Here is a 15314-nt window from a genome sequence, read left to right as displayed (position 1 = left end):
ATCAAAAAGTTCTTATTCTGAGCCTCCTTATAAAGACCAAGACAAGAATGGTCTTCAGTGGAGAAAAAATATGTAGGGCAAACTAATAGAAGAAATTTGAGTGTTTATTTGCCCACCTGCAGGGTAACTTACATTTTTCTAGTAGAGTGGCTAAAAGAGGCACTGTTGATAGTTGTTTTTTTTTTCCTAGTATGGTGGCTAAAAGAGGCAGTGTTGATAGCTATTGGCTTAGATTTGGACCTGTATACTGTCCCATTGGGAAATAATGATGCAATGGTATTTTCCATGTACAGTGCCATGTACAGGCAGACTGTCCCAGAAGTCACAAAACTGATGCTCTAATCAAAATGCTTGAAATACATGGTCTATTTTATTATTGAAAAATACATAATAAAAAGCAGAGGGAAAAAGATAGAGTATTTTAGCATAATTAGGATAGAACAAAATTTGGGTGGAGAGACCAGAGTATCCAAGTCTTGAGATATACAATGTTCATATGTCTTATCTTTCTCCCTTCTCTTTAAGTCTAAGTACACTGTAAGTGTACAGTAGTTACAAGGACTAGAATTGAGGGATTTCAGCAGATGGATGTTGTCTGGAACCAATACACAAATACTCTATACACCTAGTCAAAAGCTATGTGCTATGTGCCTTTGAGCTGGATATGACTCCTGGCTATTCTATGAATGAGTGGTGTCCACAATGTTCTGTTCTCAACAGCCCTGCTCAGCTCTGTTGACTCATTCCTATGGCTCCTTTCATGGAGTCAGTCCATCTCATATTTCGTCTTCCTCTTTTCCTGCTGCCTTCTGTATTCCCCAGAATTCTTGTCTTTTCTAAGAACTCTGCCTTCTGATGATATGCCAAAGTAGGACAATTTTTATTTTATTAATTTTTGTTTTCCAGCCATCTTTCAGGCTTAATTCGCTATAGGAGCCACCTGTTGGTCTTTCTTGTGGTCCAATTTATCCTCAGAGCCTTCCTCTAACACCATATTTCAAATGAATTAGTTTTTTCTTCCTATCAGCCTTCTTCACAACTTTCACATCCAGACATAGTAATTGGGAATAAGAGGATGTGGATGAACTTAGCTTTGATCTCTAATGACACATCTTTGCTCAGAGGCTATAACTCACCTATAATATGTTGGGCAGTCATGGCTTTAATTTATATAGTCCAATATGGATTTCACCAATGAGTAGTCAATATAAGACCTAAGTATTGGGTGTCTCAGATGCATTTGAAAATTTGATTCTTAATCCATCCCTTCCTGTGTTGACAAGCATAGGCGACAACTACTTTATCTATGTCTAACATGGTTCCAAGTCATTTACTTTGGTATTTAGTTTCATATATTCTCCTTGTTTCCTCCTCTGTTGTCCATTGTAGAATTGAATAATCTTAAATAACAGGAAATTTATATTTTTACATGCTTGTCAATCAGAACTGTTATTTCTTGATGTTTTTAGTTTCTTAACTAATTTGTTTGAATCATTTAACATAAATCTGTATTTATAAAGATTTAATTACCTCTAATTGCTATTTGCCTCTGTCCATCCTTTGTTCTTTGCTTATTTTTGGAAGTTGATATTTTACTTATTTATAGTCCCCAAACCCTAACCTATATTCCACATGAAGCTTATGTACTTAGTGAAAAAAAATTATCCCTTACTACAATCCTTCCTGGATTTTTAGATTTCATGTTCGGTTACAAGCATTGATATGGCTAACTATTGAGCAATAGACCCAAGTTTATTTCATCACATCTGCATTTTGTATTCATTATATATATTTTCTAATTTCAAGATAACTTTCTCTTGAAAAAGTACATCCTCTAAATTTTTTTTAATTAGCAGACATTTTTTTTTAAAGAGCAGTTTTACTCAGAGACAAAGACAACAGTATGGTGGATACCAAAGGGAATGGGGGAGGGAGGGTAGTAAAGGGTAGAGGGGGTCAAAGATATGATCATGGAAGATGGTTTGACTTTGGGTGGTGGGCATGCAATACAATATACAGATTGTGTGTCATAGATATGTACACTTGAAACCTGTATAATTCTATTAACCTTCATCACCACAATTAATTTAATTAAGAAATAAAATAAAATTAAAATAAATAAAAGAGCAGTTTTAGGTTTACAGACAAACAGAAAAGTTCAGAGAGTTCTCCTAAAAAGCCCTTAGTACCTCCCCAACATCAAAGGTTTTAAAATTCTGTTTTTATTCTCATTCTCTTTTTCTATCCATTCCTAAATATGCTTTTATTTTGTGCAAAACTTTATGTTAAATTTAGAAAGGGCAATATATTACTTGCCTTCACAGAGTTTACAATCTAATTAGAGATATGAGATGTACATTCTGAAGCAGTTACATAACAGTACACATTAGTAAACAGTGAAGTTCCAAAATGAATAATGTAGGGAATGCAGCAGGAATGAAGGGTTAATTGAATGAATAGGTTGTCTCATGGAAAGTTAGAATTTTTTTTAAAGGACCTGGAAAGGTGCATAAGGTCTGGATATGAGATGTACATGAAGGACAGGACATGACCAAACAGTGGTGAGAATGACTGGTATGACAGACCTGAAAGTATAAATATTGAGACTATTGGGGTTAAGTTTATGGGGACTGGAGACATTTTTGAGCTTTATAAAATTGCATGCTTCTGTTAGTCTTCATAAAGATTGTAGTGGTATCTATTGTGGATTGAGAGTAGGAAAGTCTTTTTCAATTGGGCATCACATATTTTTAAGGTAGCTTTTAAGAAATTATTCAAATTGAAAATGTGGTCAATGGAATAAAGAGAAAAATAAAACAAAACAAATACCAATCTTCATCAATTTCTATAAAGGAGCACATGGGAAAAAGGGCATTTCAGGATCTTTTGGAAGAAAAATTTTAAACCCTCCATAATTTCTATGTGCTGAAACAAATTAAATTTCAGTATAATTACTTTTGACATATTTGTTTCACTGATGTAAATTACATTAAGGTTTAACAGATTATTTCATATAAGCCAATTATAAAGCCTTTGTTAAGAAATCCCTGCCATATAGTGTCTCCCTAAGAGAAGGAATACACTTCAAATTTCCAATCAGTATTAACTGTCTTCTAGTCAGATTTAATTATCAAGGGGAAAATGTTTGTTTACTTTTATTACTATTCATTTATTAGTTGACAGTAGAGAAGATAGTTTTCAATTTGAAGTTACTATAAAAACAGAATAGAATTTAAAACATTTTAGTTCCAAATACTTTTTAAACTCCCTCAGAAATAGTTTGGTCTTGAAAGAATCATTTCTTTCTCAAAATGGTGGGTACATTTTGGTCCAAGAATTACCACATCAGCTGAGGAGAGCATTTCTTTCTAAATTTGTGTCCAAGAAAACAGACGATCATAGGTTGTTGGAGATCAGGAAAATAAGGTGCTTACATAGCCCATAATAAACTGTTCTTTTCTGCTAAACACAGACTAATGCAGACTGTGACAAGCATGACCCCCAAGATGGATATTCGTGAAGTGCGATGTTCTTTTCATTCAAATGAGTTCTCTTAAATGGTTCCCTCACTCCACTTCTTACTTCCAAACCCTCTAGGAATTGACACCAACTGTCCATTATGACACTTGTTCATTAATTTCTTTTCAGTAGGACTATTCTCTTCTTGTCAGCTGTTGTGGCAATTTAACATTTTAAAACTCCTCTTAAACAGCTCTTTTTTGAACACTGTTTCTGTGTTCAGATCACTAGGAAACACCAGCGCCCCACAGAGTCATCGGGCATTTTGCCACTTGCTTTGTTACCCATTCTCACAGAGGGGAGCTTTTGCTCGACCACTCGAAACGTGAAAAAAGCACCAGCAATTACTTCTCTCTACCAAGACTTAATGGTCTTGATGGTAGTCAGTTTATACCTTCCACACACCTGACCTGAGTGGATCCAATAGATCCCTGGTTATAAGCTACTTACAGAAAACCTTCCTTTCTTTTTTCTTTCCCTCTGATTGGAAGGCATATGTGCTCACACTCTGAGTGAGCCAAGACTGAAAACACTAACAGATCCCAGAAAGCAGAGAATGACTGTTGTGAAATAGAGTCAACCCTGCTAATTTTTATTTTTGATTGGAAAACCCCAGCATTTTAAGGATTTTGAGAGGATTTAAGAGCATAAAAATGAATAATAAAAGGAATGGCTGTAGATGAGTATATCTGTTTTGGAATCAAATGAAGTTGGACCGGGCTGTGGTGTGACTCTTCCGTGGCGAAAGCTCTTTCCATGTGTGTCCGTGTCTGTCTGGGGGCAGTACGGAACAGCACGTCACAGAAGAAGAATGTGAGCATCAGGGGCTGCTTTGCACTTTGCCAATCTGTTGCGCTTGTCCTGGCAATTTTTGTGTTTGAAGTTGGCAAAGGCTAGCAATTGTTTTGTTGTTATTATGCTTAAAAATAATGTGTATAATAAGTGATATTTGACTGTTTTTATATTTTTATCACTTTATTCGGATCAATTAATGTGGTTGAATTTTTTTAGATTTTGTAATATATCATGATGTAATAGCACTAAAAACATATGCTACCTTTTTAAAAAGAACTGAGTAATTTCAAGATATTAATTTCTTAATGTTCTATGTATGATTCTATGATAGCTAGACTTCTTAGGTTTCCAACTTTATTTTTACTTCTTTGAGGATTTGGTATTTTATATAGCTTTCTAAAACTCCCATAACAGATTTTTTTTCTTTAATCTTATCCATTTCAATTCACCAGAAAGCTTTTATTTTTTTTTTTTGACTTTGAAGAAAATCCCAGTCTTCTCCATGGAATAAGTTATCTTTTGAAGATTAAAGTGATGATTAAAATCAGCTTTGGGACATATCATAATACTATAATACTATTTTTGGCAGTGGTGTGTTACTTAAAGAGTTTTATAAATACATTATCTTAGCAATAACTTCAGCCACAGGGAAAAATGCAGCATGATCTTATAAGATCTTATAAGATTAGTGTGAGATTTCCTGAGGGTTCAGTAATTTAGCTCTCCCTTCAGAAGTGGGCAACAGGACTTTTCTGGGGCTCTGGAGCTTTTAATAATAGTCTATCTACACTAAAGGCCAATAATGGAGAGAGAAGAGGGGGACAGGAGGTGAGGCAGGTAAGAGAAGAGAGAGGAGAGAGGGGAAGGAAAGGCTGGAAAAGGGAAAAGTAAGGTTGTGAAATCATTCTGAGTTCACAATAGTCTACTTTAAATCAACTTAAAAAATTACACTTTACAGTTCTTAATCCCTTCACCTTTTTCACCCAGCTCAACAACCCCCCTCTCCTCTGGCAACCTTTGTCTGTTCTCTGTATCTATGAGTCTTTTTTATTTTGTTTGTTCATTTATTTCGCTCTTTAGGTCATGCATATATGTGAAATCATGTGGTATTTTTCTTTCTTTGACTTATTGCACTGAGTGTAATACCCTCCAGGCCACAGAATAGTCCCGGGGATGTAAAGTACAGCATAGGGAATATAGTCAGTAATATTGTAATAACTATGTACAGTGCCAGATGGTACTGGAAATAACAGGGGGGGAAACTTTGCAAAGTTTATAGTGGTCTAACCACTGTGTTGTACACCTGAAACTAATACAAAACAATATGGAATGTAAACTGCAATTAAAATATAAAAATTAAAAAATTAACTCTATATGATAAAAAATCACATTTTGAAAAATAAAAGCATAACTTGGAATTATTAAAGATGCCTAGCACTACTAGATTGACACAAAAGGCCTTAAGGTAAAGCACATCTTTTTAGTTAGTAATTTCTTTCCTCCTTTTATTTTATTTTATTTTTATAAAAAATATTGGTGGGTTACTCATTTCTGGTCTTTCTGTCAATGAGTCACCATGTCATACAGCTGGCCCAAGAGGGAGAGCCGTGAAACATGTGGTTACCTCCGCCTTGGGTACTCTTCTCCAGGAGCTGATCTGTGTTGCTGCTACCTTATGACCTCTTGAACCCTGCTGGTTCAGGGTTCCCTGGGTGCCTGGAGGTTGTAAGAACAGCATGGAACCGAGCACTGGAAATAGTAATCCTTACCTCCCCTCTTTGTATTCTTCAACTTTCTTCTGTATAAAGTCTTGGCTTCATAGTAAACAAAATATTTGTATTTACTTTAAAATAATTTTATAAAACAATTTGTAGTCCAGTTAATCCTCATTTTAAAAATATCATCTCTTAAAGGTTACATACTGTGTAGCCCATTTGTAAGAGAACTTTGAGATGATCACACTAATTTATATAAGGTGCTACTGAAATAATCAGGCTTCAACAAACTTCTTAGAAAAGAACCCACAATAATGGAACACTCAGTAGAGGAGGCCTTTCCTTTCGACTGACTTAATTTCACAGATTTTGAATGACTTTACTTATTAAATTTTTTTGTAAGTTACATGTAATTCAAGCCCAAACTTTGGAAGCAAAATGGTGATATTTGTAGCCAATGTCATAAACTTATCAGTTAATAATTAGGTATCATCACAAAATCTCTCCATGCATTTCTTCCAGAGACCAAGACAAGGGGAAAAAAAGGAAATCACTACTTCAAATTGTTAATAATAGCTGTCCTCTGGCCTAGACATTTGCAACGAAGTTCTCTGGATGCTGACCCAGAAGTATTGAAGAAATATACTTAAAATTCCCTGTATAAGAATTAAATTTTCCTGAGAGGTTAGAGTGAGGCCAAGCTTTCTAATTAAACTGAAAATTTCTGATATATGTACAGAGATACATATATAATAGATGAGGGTTGTGGGAACAAAGAACTAGCTGGCTTGCTCCAAATTATAAGATACTATTATCTAGGAAGTTCAGCTATGTAAGGTCTTTCTTAATGTCAATGCTACTTTAATTAAATTTATTGAACTGGGAGATAAGCTCACTTAAAGTAGCCTGATATTCTAACCTTCAGGTTTTGTGTTTAGGAATACATCTTTGAATTTTTATAAATTGTGGAGAAAATGTAAATGTCTCACATGGGATGATGTGATCCATTGGGCACTAGAAGTTGGGTGAGTGACTTGAGAAAGCAAAATTCTTCATGGTCTTTAAAAGGGAAACCAGGACATGAAGCACACTAAGGCTGATTCTCTCCCAAATCCATTTTTGGTTTTGGTGAGTGGGTTAAACATAACTTGATGTTGTCTTTTTCCTAGCAGTCAATTACCCTACATCATTTAGTGAATAACATATCTTTTCTCCATTGCTGGGTCATGTTTCTGTACTGAAACACTAAAATGTTACAACATGGCCTGTGTTAGAAAACCTTGTCTGTTTCATTGAGGTGTTGCTGCTTCTCATGTAAGTAATACATTTTTTCCTTGCTTTAGATAATAAAACATTTTAATATATGAAAATGTTTTCTTCTCATCATGCTTCTTACTCAAAAAATTTTAACCTATTTCTCAGTTACTTCTTCTTCCAGATAAACTTAAGCATTTTTTAAGAAATTTGACATAATCTAATACTGCTAAGATTTTTAAATTGGCATATTAATGCTATGAAGTAATTTGAGAAGAAATATGTTCTTTATAACAGTTTTCACATACCAAAAAATTAATCATGTTTTAGATTTCTCTGTTTTACAATTTTCTTTCAGATATGCTCTATAAATTTAACCACCTGGTATTTTATAACATTTTGACATTATCAGTGAGCTCATAAACAACTAATTTATTGGTTGTTTATGTTTTTTGTGTATTTATTTTGTGGTCACCTGTATTAAACAATGCAACTTGTTACTCATAAAATTCCAGATTTTTACTTATAAAATTTTTCAGTCTACTTATACTTGTATCTTCCAGGTATGCAATGTATTTTGTATATGGCAATTTTAACTTTTCCTATTATTTTTCTTTTTGACATTATTGCTTTGGTTAAATTAGTAGTAATACATTTTTGGCACCTGATTTTGATATTTTTTCTAAAATGTTTCTAGTACTCTACCTATTTAGAGCACTTGTTGATTCATTTATTCAGTTAACATTTACTTAGTATTCTTAAGCACTATGTAGGGGAGATATATAGAGAGATATCTAATCTAATCTATCATCTGTCTATCTACCCATCCATCTATTTATCTACCTTTAGGAAATGAGGGGTCTGGTCTGGAGGAAGTGAGCCACCTCTGTATCTCTTTGGAGGGGAGGACCCTGCTTCCTGCTGACCCACTTCCCTGCTTCTTGCTTTTTTTGGATCTGCACAGGGCCAACTCTTGGATTCTCTTTAGCCCTGCTCCACCTGCCTGTTATGATATGCTACCTCATACTAGTCCACCCTCGTGTGTCCTGCTGGCCTGGTTTGCCACCTGTTGCTTGTGTCCTCTCTGGACCTAGTGCCTGCTTCTGCGCTTGTGCACATTGGCCGCCAACTCCAAGCCTGCCTCACCCCTGTGGGATATCTTGTTCCAAGTTTCTTCTAAAACCTCCTCACCCTGTCTTTTTAGTCTAATTAGTTTTGGTGAAATCTTCAAAAAATGGGTTAAACTCATTCTTGTCTTCTGAAGACAAGAATGTAAGAATACTCTTTAAAGTATACAATTAAAGAGTAATTGTAATGCAATTTAGAGGGGAAAATGTGTCTTCTCAAAAAAGATTTTGGTTGTAAAACTTACTTTTATTCTACCCAGTAGCTATTGATATATGTTGGGTTTCAATAAACGGTCCCATTTGTTTATGTTTCGAAGGCCTATGTGCTTTTAATAGAGAGGGAGCATGTGTGTGCATGTGTGTGTACCCCCAGTCCAATACCATATGCCATTGACTTTGCTGTTTCCAAATGTTTGAACTCAGTTCGTGAAGTATCTATAATATAAGAAAAATAAAAATATTTGACAAACTACTTTTTAGTAAGTTGCCCAATTTTATAGAATTCCTTTCCAAGGACTTCAGTTTTTAAAGACTCTTTTTGCATACATTATGATCTCGGTTTCACTCTGGATAACTGATAACCCTGAACAAAGAGCACATGACTGCATCCCACTTTCCCTGCTCTCCCACCTTCATTTCTCTTCGATCCACCAGTGTTTGTGTGCTCCCTGACTTAAAAGATATTTTAGTACGTGCAATACAAACTCACATAGGCAATATTATTTTACTTCTGTTAAGGTGAACTTTCAGGTGAATATATTTGCTTGACTTAATCTCATGTGTAAGATGTTCTGCTAAGTGCTAAATAGTTAAAATCATGAGAAAAATGTAGTCCTTGTTCACAAGTAACTGACAATCTAGTGTGTGGGAAATTCCAGTGGATAAGAGCTATTGAGGTTATTGTAGGAGCTAAAACATGGTATTGGGAGTGTGTGGAGTGTGTATTAGTAGGCAGCAGGTATTCTACTTTGGCTTAGTGCTGGAAAAAAGAGTAATAATGTGGGAAAGGAATCTTCTATGAGTTTAATTAGTCAGTGAAGGGCCCTGGCTGGTTGTGGCTCAGTGGATTGAGTGCCAGCCTGTAGACTAAAGGGTTGCCAGTTTGATCCCCAGCCAGGTTACATGCCTGGGTTGTGGGCCAGGTCCTGGGTTGGGGGCAAGTGACAGGCAACTTCACATTGATGTTTCTCTCCCTCTCTTTCTCCCTTCTTTATCTTCTCTTTAAAAATAAATAAAATCTTTAAAATTTTTTAAAAGGTGAATTTGTAAGATTTCTGATGTTAACAATCATGGGAGGAGGTGTCAATCCTGTTAGTATGCACCAATTTTATGAATGTGGTGTGCTCAGACTGATGAAACTCTGTGTTCCAGTATAGAATCCAGCAAGTGGATTCATCATGTCTTCCGTGGTAATGCACCTGCTTATAAATACTAAGTGAATAAGAACCCAGTGAATTCTGTGGAAAGCACTTATAGCACATCAAGTTTTATTTTTAATATTGGGAACTCCATTTGTTAGTGCTTTGGGAATGGAATAACTCAGTAAGAACTGTATGTAAATATTTCTTTCCATAATGCACTCATTTAAGCAGGAGAGCAGGGCACTTTGGTAGCTTTGTGAAAAATAATGCATACACCTTTTATGTCACTTTAATAAATTGTTAATGTTTAAAATTTACTCATACTTTAAAAATATGAAACATTCAAACACAAGGAAAACTTTGAAGAATATCATATATTTTGCTCATTAGTTAAGATTACTTAAGATTATTTTAACCATCTGTGATGCCAAATGTGCTCCAAATTTTAAAAACAAAATTAACAAGTGCATTTGAAACTTGTGGATTCCTGATTGCATGGCAATCTGTCTTCCTTCCTGCATATTTCCCATGTCAGAGGAAACCATAATTCTGACATCAACACTTACATTCCCATTCAGAATTTTACATGTGTACTGTAATCAATGAATTTATAAAAATGTACTACTTGTATTTTAAAAACATTATGTAAATGGTATATTGTAAATATTTTGAAACTATTCTTTCAGTATACTTGTTTCTTTTTTAAAAATAGCCTTACTAAATTATAATTAACATGAAATAAAATGCACTCATTGTATGTATAGAATTTAAAGCATTTTGACAAGTGAAGATACCGACCACTCTTACTATACCCAAAAGGTTTGCTTGGCCCATTTCAGTCAATCCCCACACACACCTCATTCCAAGTAATCACTGATTTGGTTTCTATCACTTTAGATTAGCTTAACCTGTTCTGAAGCTTCATTTACTTGGATTTTTATAATTGGTACTACCTTCTGTCTGTTGTCTTTCATTCAGCATAATGTTTTTGAGGATTTTCTCTGTTCTGCGTGTACCAATAGTTCACTTTTATTTTATTTCCAAGTTGTATTTCATTGTCCAAATATACCACAATTTATTTATTAATTCCTGTTGTTGGGAATTTGTACTATTTTCATTTTTGGTTATTATGACTAAAGCTACTAAGAATATTAATATATTTAACAATATATTGAATATTTCATGAAGATATTTTCTGGACATATATTTCAATTTCTTCTGGATAAATAACTAGCAGTGCTGGATAATATGGTATATGTTTATCTTTATAAGAAAATATAAACCTGTTTTCCAAAATGATTGTGCCATATATTTCCAGTTCCAGCTGCTCAAAATACTTTCCTGGATACCTGATATTTATAGTCATTCTAATTTTAAATCATTCTATTGGTATAATTATTTCATTCTTATTTTAATTTGAGCACCTTTCCATGTATTGACCATTTGGGTGTGTGTGTTTTATTCTGTGAATATACATGTGTTCTGGATACAAGTTGCAGTACTTTTGTCTTGTCACATGCAGTGTGAATATTTTTTTCTATTCTCCCAGCTTGTGATTTGACTTTGCATTTTCTTAATAATTTCTTTTGAAGAGCAGAAGGTTATAATTTTGAGGAAGTACAATTTATTAAATTTTTATTTCATATTTTATTTTTTGAACTCTAAAATATCTTTGCTTGTTGCAAGGTCATGAGGATTTTTTTTTCTATAAGCTTTATAATTTTTGCTTTTACATTTAAACCTGTGCTCCATTTCAAGTTTCCAAATAAACTTGTTTTATTTTCATGTTTTTCCAAATAAACTACCTATTGTTCTGACACTATTTGTTGGAAAGATTATTTTTTCCCAATGGAATTACTTTGCCACCTTTGCTGAAAACCAGTTGACTAGCTATGTGTGGATTTATGTTTTGACTTTTTATTTTTCTTTTAATAATAAGAAATACTATATGTCTATACTGCAAATCATTCACTCTGTTCTATTTAAAAATCATTTTGGCTATTCTAGGGCTTTTGTATCATTTCTATAGCAATTATAAAACCAGTTCACTGATTCCTAGGGGGAAAAAAGCCTTATGGGATTAAGATTTATATACTCTTTAATTTACATATTAATATGAAGAGAATTGACATCTTTGTAAAAAACATTTTTTTATTGTTGTTCAATTACAGTTGTCCCATTTTCCCCACACTGCTCTCCCCTGCCCCACCCATCCCCATCTCCCACATCCAATTGACATCTTAATATTAAGTATTTGAGTTCATGGACATGTATATTTAAATATTTATTTGAGTCTTCTTTAATTCTTCTCATCAATATAATTTTAATATACAGATCTTGCACATATTTTGTTAAATTTATTCTTAATCATTGCACATTTATGAATGCTATGGTTAATGGTATTTTTAATTACAATCTCCAGATGTTCATTGATAGTATGTACAAGTAAAATTAATTTTTGTATTCTTGGTCTTACATCTGGTAACCTTTTAAAGTTATTTGTTATACTTAATAGATTTTTCTTTGGTGCATTTCTCAATAATTTCTTCATACAAGGCTATATCTTCTACTCATACAATTTTGTTTCTTCTTTTATAAACCTTATTCATTTTATTTCTTTTCTTGCCTTATTGTAATGGCTAGGAACACCAGTGCAATGTTAAATAGAAGTTGTAAAGGTGGGCATTTTTGCCTTTTTCTTCACCTTAGGGTAAAGACCTTTAATATTTCATTATTAAGTGTGATGTCAGCTCTAGCTTTTTTATAGCTGTCCTTAATCAAGTTTAGAAGGTACTTTCAACACTTTGAATTTGTCATTCCATTATTTTTTGACTTGCATTGCCTCTGAATAGAAACTAGAATATTTTCTTATCTTTGTACCCCTGAACAGGATTCTATTTTCTTTGTTGTTAATAACAATTTTACCTTTATCATTGACTTTCAGTAATTTGATTGTAATATGCAACTCCTATCCTTACTAAACATGGTTTTGAGCATAGCTATTAAGCTTTTGTTATGTTTATCTATAATATGGGACCATACAGAACTTAAAGGATTTTGTAAGCATTAAGATGATAAATGTAAAACCATTATACAAAATTTATAGTTTACTCTAATTATTTCCCAATCCAAGAATATTTTGAGTGAAAACCGAAGTAATATAAGTTCATGACTCTGGAATCAGAATCTTGTTACAGGAAGAAATAATGCCTTTCCTTACCTTCTATGAAGTTACAGCTTTATTCTTAAATGATTAAATTGCAGACACTGATTCAGAATGTCCTGTCAAAATGCTTGAAATGACAGTTTTCTTGACTTATTTCCCAAATCACATTTTATGTTATTTATGTGCATGTCTGTCTACTCATTTTAGTCCAAAAATTTCTTGAGAATATCCTTAATCTTTCATAAAAATATCAATGGTCTTATTTACCAGAAGTCAATCTAAATGCTATAATTATCTCTTCAATCCCTACATGTGAAACAGACATATAGATATATCACAAACTATAATATAATGCTAAAATTGGATATATATTCTTACTAATAAGTGTTACACAATGACTGGCCTGGCTAAAAGATTATATTAACTTTGAAGAATTAATTGTAATTTTTTGAAATACTTTCATTTGTCTGATATAATCTAGTCCTTAGAACATCTTCATGAGCTGGTGGGCATAGGAGTCCTGATTCCACATGGAAACTCTTTGCATATTTATGTCACTTACCACAAAATATTACTTATCCTCAGAAGGCAAGCAGCTTTGCCAAGATTATGCTTTATAAACTCTTTTTTTTTCATATTTTTACCTTCACTATCATTCAGTTAAGAATTTCAGATATTTTTGAATCCAGCATTTCACCATGAGTTTTCTAAAAGCTAGCCCATGAAAAGGGATGTATCGGAATAATGTCATGGATTTATAGAATATTTTGCTGAACTTAATTCCCATTTTAAAAAATTAGTGTTTGGTACCAGACTCAGAGAGTGAATCACCATCTCCTTATGACAAGAGAAAGGTTTAATTAGTTTCTTTCAAGACATGTATTATACATTTTACCTATAAACTGAAAGAAAAAAATTGTGTATTCTTAAGCAGGATGAAAGTAGAGGTGATAGCCACAGCTGCTCTTGTCTTTGGCAAACCACTCGGAGAGGCTCCAGTTTCATCTGGTTCAGATGAAACACATGTTGCCCATTTACTGTACATGTGCTTCAATATATTTTGACAAATCAGAGCTAAAAGTGTTACAGATGTTCTTCATTATTTTAATTTGAATTTAGTAGTCACCTATGGAACTTTGCCACAAAGTAGCCCTTTCACAACATAATTAAGAGAAAAATTAGCTATGTTAAAATGTGAGTATAAATTCAATTTTGGTTAGTTTTGCCATATAGCTAGTGAGCTATATACATTTAACAAGTGCTCTAATTTTTTGCTGATAATGAAACCAAGTGTTTTTTACTGTGTTTCACATAATTTCAGGAGGACATGAAATTATTCTGATCCTAATGTCTTTTAGAGATTTGCTATTCAATGCATTGTCTGAGATCAGGCAACAATATTGTAACTTTAATACTTACTAGAAATAAAGAATCTTAGGTTTCACCTTACACTTACTGAAGCAGAATCTGCATTTTAACACAATCTTCAGGTGATTTTTAATACCCATTAAAGGTTGCTAAGCACTGTTTCTAAGGAGGCCTTATATTAAATCTCTGCAGTATACATACATATGCATATATATACATGGGTCAAACTTGATACTCTGTGATGTACACATGTGTTTTATACAGATGTTACAGAAAATTTACTGTCCTAAAGACTGAACTATTTATTTTCGTACCATATAATATGTTAAAAAGTAACATCAGTAATATTTTTCACAGGCTGTTACCTGTTTTCCATGAATAAAACCCCACATTTGTAAGCACTGGTGTGCCATGTGTTTTCATTGACTGATACATGAAGCTAATGGAAGAACTTCTAATTCCAACCTGAACCTTTTTAAAAAGATTTTATTAATTATTTTAGAGAGGGGGGGAAGTGAGGGAGAAAGAGATCAATGTGCGAGAAAAACATCTCACTCCTCCAACTGGAGACCTTGCCCGTGACCCCAGGCATGTGCCCTGACTAGGAATCCAACTGGCCACCCTTTGGTCCACAGGCTAGTGCTCAATCCACTGAACCACACCAGCCAGGGCCCAACCTGAATCTTTTAGAGTTCTCATCATATCTTATTTTCTGTAACTTTCTGTAGAATAAATTTGTTGATTGGAACAATGGTAGATTATATTTATTTATACTTCCTTGTCTTGAAAAAACAGGAATAAGACTGTTTATAAGACTAAAGGAGTTCATTTCTTGGGTAATAAATTTAATTTTAAAATTACTCTCTAGCTCTGACCAGTGTGACTCAGTTGGTTTGTCATCATCCCACAGAGCAAAAGGTCACTGGATCGATTCCAGGTTAGGTCACATGCTTGGGTTGCAGGTTTGGTCATAGGTCAGGGCAGGTAAGAGTGGAAACCAGTCTATGTT

The 15314-nt window shown here is 33.6% G+C and overlaps 1 long non-coding RNA gene across 2 annotated transcripts in view; it reads left to right on the top strand.

Annotated features, from left to right (window-relative positions):
* The window catches only part of LOC123822846, a 118375-nt gene that overhangs the window by 6640 nt on the left and 96421 nt on the right, over positions 1 to 15314 (top strand). The window lies entirely within an intron of this gene.

Source organism: Phyllostomus hastatus, unplaced genomic scaffold (assembly GCF_019186645.2).
Source record: "Phyllostomus hastatus isolate PE091 unplaced genomic scaffold, TTU_PhHast_1.1 phas_contig_432, whole genome shotgun sequence".
Classification (NCBI taxonomy): Eukaryota; Metazoa; Chordata; class Mammalia; order Chiroptera; family Phyllostomidae; genus Phyllostomus; species Phyllostomus hastatus.
The sequence above is the reverse complement of the archived record's forward strand: the minus strand, read 5'-3'. Positions and strand labels throughout refer to the sequence as shown.